Source organism: Rosa chinensis, chromosome 6 (genome assembly GCF_002994745.2).
Source record: "Rosa chinensis cultivar Old Blush chromosome 6, RchiOBHm-V2, whole genome shotgun sequence".
Taxonomy (NCBI): Eukaryota; Viridiplantae; Streptophyta; class Magnoliopsida; order Rosales; family Rosaceae; genus Rosa; species Rosa chinensis.
In genome coordinates, this window is record NC_037093.1 from 2,050,301 (window position 1) to 2,057,074 (window position 6,774).

Genomic DNA, 6,774 nt, shown 5'->3' on the forward strand with positions numbered 1-6,774 from the left:
ATGTGTGCTCAATGATCAGACACTCCACATCGAGAACATACATCTCTTTGCTTGAACTCCATTGATTGAGGCGCTTTGAAAGCGTCATTTAGATGGCTCTTAGTGTTGGTGGCGCCACCAACATGGCCAGAGGCGTTGCCTCCCTCTCTCTTTCCACGTTTACCTCTTCGGTTCCGTGTTCGCCTATTTTGGCGGTTACCTTCCCAAGTAGAGTGATTATATGGATCAGAATGTCCAGAAGTATACCTAAGATTAGGGTTTCGCTCTTGGCGCCCTCTCTTAGAGGTGCGACTATAATTGGATTCCGGAATATGTTCTGTTTCCACGGATCTCGAATTATAGTTCTTCATAAGGATATTGTCATGCTTTTCAGCGACAGTCATAGCTCCAATGAGCTCATGAAACCTTGTGATCCGTCTTGCATTTACATTGATTCGATAGTTCTTAGCAACCATCAATGCAGAGACGAGGAAGGTAGAGAGAGTCTTCTCAATCAACATCGCATCTGTGATCTTTTTACCACAGAATTCCATTAAGGATTTAATGCGAAGTGCTTCCGAGTTATAGTCAAGAACTGACTTGAAATCACAGAAGCGGAGGCTATGCCATCTCACTTCTAGGTCAGGAAGCAAGGAGTCACGGACGTTGTCAAATCTTTATTCGAGTGAGACCCACAACCTTCTGGGGTCTTCTTCATTCATATACTAGTACTGGAGCGAATCATCCGTATGACGAGTCATTAGGATGATGGCTTTTGCCTTATTTGCCTCTAAGGCTGCTCTATTTGCTTCCAAAGCTTGAGCTTGCTCAACAGTTAGCACGTCCTGGCTAGGCTCTAGAATCATATCCAGGATTCCATCAGCCTTGAGATGTTGGCGGATATCACGAACCCACCTGTGATATCCAGAGCCAGTTGTTCTCAATGGAGCAAAGTCCAATTTGTTCAGGTTACTCATCCTGAAAGAGATCAAGAAATTAGGGTTAGTTTCGGAGCGAAATAGGCTACCACGAAAACATATGAAATTTCTGAGCGTAATCGCTTCCAGGAAATTAGGAATTTCCGAGCATAGTCGCTTCCAAGAAATTCGATTCCAAGAGATATTGGATTAGATCGAAACAATGATGTAAGTGGTCGATCATAAATTCTCTACAAACTCTAAGTTTGGAAATCTCAACAAGCTCTAAGCTTGGAGTGAGCACGAACCCCCACAGTTCTGCTTAATTTGGTCTCCCCTATAATGAAGAAAGGGGGGTAGAAGAAGGGAGGTTGCAAGTCCCCGAAAAAGAAGAGAAATTAAATTTAAAAACTCTAAAAAAAGGGGAACGTTTAGTAAAAAAATACCTCGAAATAGGTCGCCGGAAATTTGATCGGAAAAGTGGTCGGAAAAAGTTGCCTGAAAATGGCCCGAAAAGTCGCCGGAAATGTGCTGGGAAGTCACCGGAAAATGGCCGGAAAAGTCGCAGGAAAATAGTTGACCGGAGTTGACTGTTGACCGTTGACTTTTGACTGTTGACCGCTGACTGTTGACCTGCTGACGTGGCAGTGGGTCCCTGTTTGCTGATATGGCAGTGGGTCCTCCTGCTGACGTGGAAGTGGGCCTGCGTCAGTGGGCCTCTACCATGGGCTTGGGCTTCTGCTTCTTGGGCTTCTGGGCTTCCTTTCCCCTTTTTTTTTCTTTTCTTTTCTTTTCTGCCGGTTTTCTGCAGGAGATTTAGTCGGCCGGTTCACGCACTTTTAGGCCGGTTTTCTCACTTTTTCTTCCGGTTCCAGCATCTTTGACTTGAGAGGCTTCTGCTACCATAATTTGGTGGAAATCGGAGGTCCGGAAGATGGTGAACCGGTGGAATATTTGCTTCTAGTTGTATAGAGCTTCCGGTGGCTGGTTCGGTGGTTTTCCGGCCGGTTCTTGAGGTGGGGCTGCCGGTTCTGGACTCCTGGGATAGAGTTCTTCAAGCTGTGAGGTGGAGGAAAGAAAGGCTTCAAGGTTTTGTATTCGGATTCAAGGTTTTTAGCTTCTTGAATCAGGGTTTGGCTATTTATTTCAGGGTTAGGGCTTCGTGCTGATAACGTGTTTTAGAGAAACTGAATTTGAGAGGAATTTGCTATGTGTTCTCATTGATAATAGGGGCCTCTTTATATAGAGGATTACAATGCATAGAATCTCAATCATACAAGGAAAGTAATTTTACATTGATTAGGATTCTAGATCCTTCTAATTAAATCCTATTACCACTAGATCCTTCTAATTAAATCCTATTACCACTAGGTCAAGTAACTACACAAATTAGGTTTACCTTGAACATGAGTCAATTAATTGAGAGTTAATGTTGTTCTTCATTTAATTTGGTATTCATAAAAACCATACAAATTATAATATGTCATCAGCACAACAAAACCTCTTAATTCATGCATCGTCATTAAAAAAAATTATAATTTAAATAAAATGATTATACCTTACCATCATTTTTCTGCACCATATATATATATATATAGATTAATTTCATTTTACCCCCCTCTGAGATTTGGGGATGTCATCATGTCACCCCTTCTATTCTCAATTTTGAATTTTTACCCCCTAAACTTTCCAATTTCAATCAGCCGTGTCCAATTTCTCCTATTCCGTCCAAATTGGACGTTAACTCTGACAATCGGACCCACTTTGAGAGCTAAAATGGTCATTTCAAGAGAAAAAAAAAAACCAAAAAAAAAAACTCTCTCACTTTCGGGGTCTCTCTCTCTCTCTCTCTCTCTCTCTCTCTCTCTCTCTCCTGCAACTCTACGGGATCGGAAAAGAAAGCGACGAGAATCCTTATCAAGAATGCTAAATTGGGTAATCCAGACAGCAACACTACTTGGTGATGCTTCAATTAGAGTGATACCAGGGCCAGCTAATTAGAAGAAGCATAAGGGCAACGAGTTCTGGTTCTAGGCAATTAATTGATTAAAGCAAGGGAGGCATTGATGCAAAGAAGAGATATTAATCTAAAGACTGAAGAGTTACTCCAGCAGAAGAAACTAGAGATGCATCCTGTGATGTATGAAGATAATATTGCTGCTGGTCACCATTCCTCAGGGAGGTTAAGATGCAGAAGAAGGCTTCCTCGTAAATCTGAGAATCCAAACACTATGAATTTTATGGTCAGTGATTAAGATTTGACAACTTATATTCTGAGAATCCAAACACATTGGAGACATTGAGGGAACATCAAGAATTAGAACAGTTGACAATGGAGCTCAAGAAAGTTAGAATTATGAGTAATTGTAGGAAAGCTTGTTAACCTATGGAGTTATGGCCAACACTTCCTCTTCTTCCTCCTGGGTGAAACAAACATTACTAGCTGCCCACTCGTTAAGCTAAGGAGGGTAATTACAACTTATCTTTGCTGCAGCTTGAAGCTTGTTTTCAAAATCTAATTTTAATTACCCACTCTCTTTTTTGGTCACCTTGAAACCTTGCCATGACCCTAACAAGATCTTAGGCCCTTTCGTACGAGATGCATGGCCTCTTGACATAATTTTGTTGCCTCCATTATGGGATCGGTGCCTTATATACGAGCCTCAGGCCCTCTCGTACTCGATTCATGGCCTCCTTGACATGATTTAGGTGCCTCTTCTACAGGTTCGGTGCATCCTCTTTGAGATTCAAGCCCTACCGCTCGAGATGCATAGCCCCCTTGACATGATCTCGGTGCCTCCTCTACGGGATCGGTGCTTCCTTTATGAGAACCCATGCATGGCTTCCTTGACATGATCTTGGTGCCTCATCTATGGGATCGGTGCCTCCCTTATAAGATGCATGACCTATTTAACATGATCGCGGTGTCTCCTCTACGAGATCCAAGCCCTCCCTCCTGAGATGCATGGCCTCCTTGACATGATCCCAATCCCTCCTCTATGAGATCTTATGGCCTCCTCTCGGTGATTGCATGGCCTCCTTGACATATCTTAGTGCTCCTCTACCGGATTAGTGCCTCCTTTACAAGATTCAGGCCTATGCATGGCTTCCTTGACATGATTCTGATACCTCCTCTATGAGATCTTATGGCCTTCTCTCGGTGCCCCTCCTCTACGAGATCTTATTGCCACCTCTTGGTGCTTCCTTTATGAGATCTTATGGCCTTCTCTCGGTGCCCCTCCTCTACGAGATCTTATTGCCACCTCTTGGTGCTTCCTTTATGAGATCTTATGGCCTTTTCTCGATGCCTCATCTATGAGATTTTTGGTCATCTCTCGAAGACTCCTCTACTAGATTTTGTCCACCTCTCGGTGTCTCCTCTACGGGATTCACCTGTACCTGATCTTGGTAAATCTTCTACGGGATTCAAGGTCTATCGGATCTATGGCCTCTTTTACATTACCTCGGTACCTCCTTTAGAAATATTTGCATTGGATATCATAAGTCTTTCGAGAACTTTCACATATATCTATGTATCAAGATCCCTATAGAGATAAATTGTGACTATATCCATAAACTGCATATTGATTTTTTTTTATAATTTTTTTTGAAACTACCAAACTAATGAGGTAGCGGATCGTTTTGACGTCCATTACGGTAGATCGAATACATCTCCTCATAATCATTGTCAAGGCGTTGAGAAAATCCTTGCACTAGTATACAAGTCTTGTATCTCACAATTTCATTCTTCTTATTACGCTTACTTACTAATGCCCATTTAAATTCTACTGGTTAACATGAGGAATGTAAAAACAACAAGCCCAAAAACCTTTGTCTTCGTCAAGGAGTCGACAAATTTGACCTGAATTGCTTCTTTCCATTTTGGCTAGTCATTTTTGTTGCGCCGAAAATTCGCCTACGTTGTCGACTTCTTTACCTGCACAATAAGAAAAGACAATCGAACCCTTTGTGAGAAAGCACCGGTGTGGTACCGGTCAAAGAGACTCCGACGGTTGAGTCAGACTACTGTTGAGTGTTTCGCGTTTTTGTATTTTGAATGCTTGTGTGATTTCAGACTACTGTCACTTATGACCTAGGTAGGCCTGCAAACTATCCCATATCGGGTTCAAGGGAAACTAAACTTCCAGACTGTACTACAAAATGGTCAAATTCTTCCAAATCAAGAAAGTCCAAAACTCTACCCTTTTCGTACCGTTACTCTGTCAATTTATTTCACCCCAGTATTGACTTAGGCATCAGAGGGTTTGAGATCGGCACCCTATGGTCTCCCTTCTGATTTACTCCTTTCGTGTATAGGTCTACGGAGCGAGGTACCGGTGATTCAGTCAACCATTCCTACTGTTAGGAGTACATTGAAACACTCGTTCTGGAGTCTTCTAGTCCTGAATGGATGGACTCAAATGAGATTAGCGTATTCCGCATTGAGTGTTGGGTCTTAAAGCTAGGCTTAGGTTAGTCCGTATATGACGCAGCGTGCATCTGTTGGACTGGGTCCATATCCATTGCAGATTGGGCTTGAGCCGAAGCCCATATCTCTTAGAGACTGTTCCGGGGTGCTTCCCAGACTATCTGGACCTGACTTGGCGCTGTCACCTCGCTACCCTCTCACTAGAGCCTCGCCGATGCTTGGTTTGGGGAACGTGCGTTTTCCACGACCAATGTGCAAAACCCTAGATTTTGCTCTACAAGGTCGCTCCTTTTACTACTTTTTTTTAATGCATTTAGGGTATCTAGCTAGTACAAAGGGCTCTCCTTCTCTCTAGATTCTGCTCTTTCTGGGTTGCCACTGCTGAGAGTCGATGACTTGCTCCAATTGCTAGGGGTTCCATCCAATGACCAAAATATCGAGTATCGAGAAAATATCGAGTATCGAGAAAATATCGACGGTCCAAAAATGGAAATTTTGATATCGATAAATATTCAAAAAAAATGATGGAAATTGAGAGAAGATCATTGAAATTTTAAGTGAACTACTTATTTGATCAATATATTATCTATTATATTGGGAAAAAAATGGTGAAAAACTTCAAGTAATTTAGAGTAAATGTTTGATGTCACCCGTATAATATTTAGTATTTTCAATATAAATAATTCTAATTAGATATTTTATAAAGTTGTAGAACTATTCAATGAAAAATAAACAAATTAATATTACTATAACCTGGCAAAAGTATTTAGGAATGTTAGAGTAAAAAAACTAAAAATCTATAATTGCTAGAAATTGTATCTTAGAAGTTAGAAGTTTAATTAATTGTCTAAAAAATTAGTAACCTATTTCATGGGAAAAAAAATACTAATAAAAAAAAGTATACTAGAATAGGAACAGGTTCGAATCCTAATTTTGTCAAGTTCTTCATTGCATTTTATTTAAGGAATATTCTCTAAAATTTTGAAAATATCGCACATTTTTAAAAATATCAAAATAACGCATGAAATATTGTTGGTAGGCATCGAAAATTTCAGAGTCTTAAAAAAATGAAAATTTCATCGAAATATTGTCATTTTAGTCATTGGCTTCATCTAGGCCTCATCAACGGGCCGGGTCGGGATTTATTGTAAATTGAAGGATCCAAGCCCATCCATTTAATGCGGGCCTCACGGGCTTTTTCAGGCAGGGCCGGGCTAAGCCTTGCGGGCTTTTTCGGGCTTTATTTACAAATAAATCTTTAAAGATAATATTTCTTATAAACTTATATTTATATATCATACACTCCAAAGAGAAACCTCTATCAACTTAAATAAAATGGGAAAACCGACCGTTGGATGAGATTATTATAATAAATTACGAGTGTGGTAAAACATTTAGCCAATTTCACCATATTTTCGAATCCGATCGAATTGGTCAACCGTCGTCAAT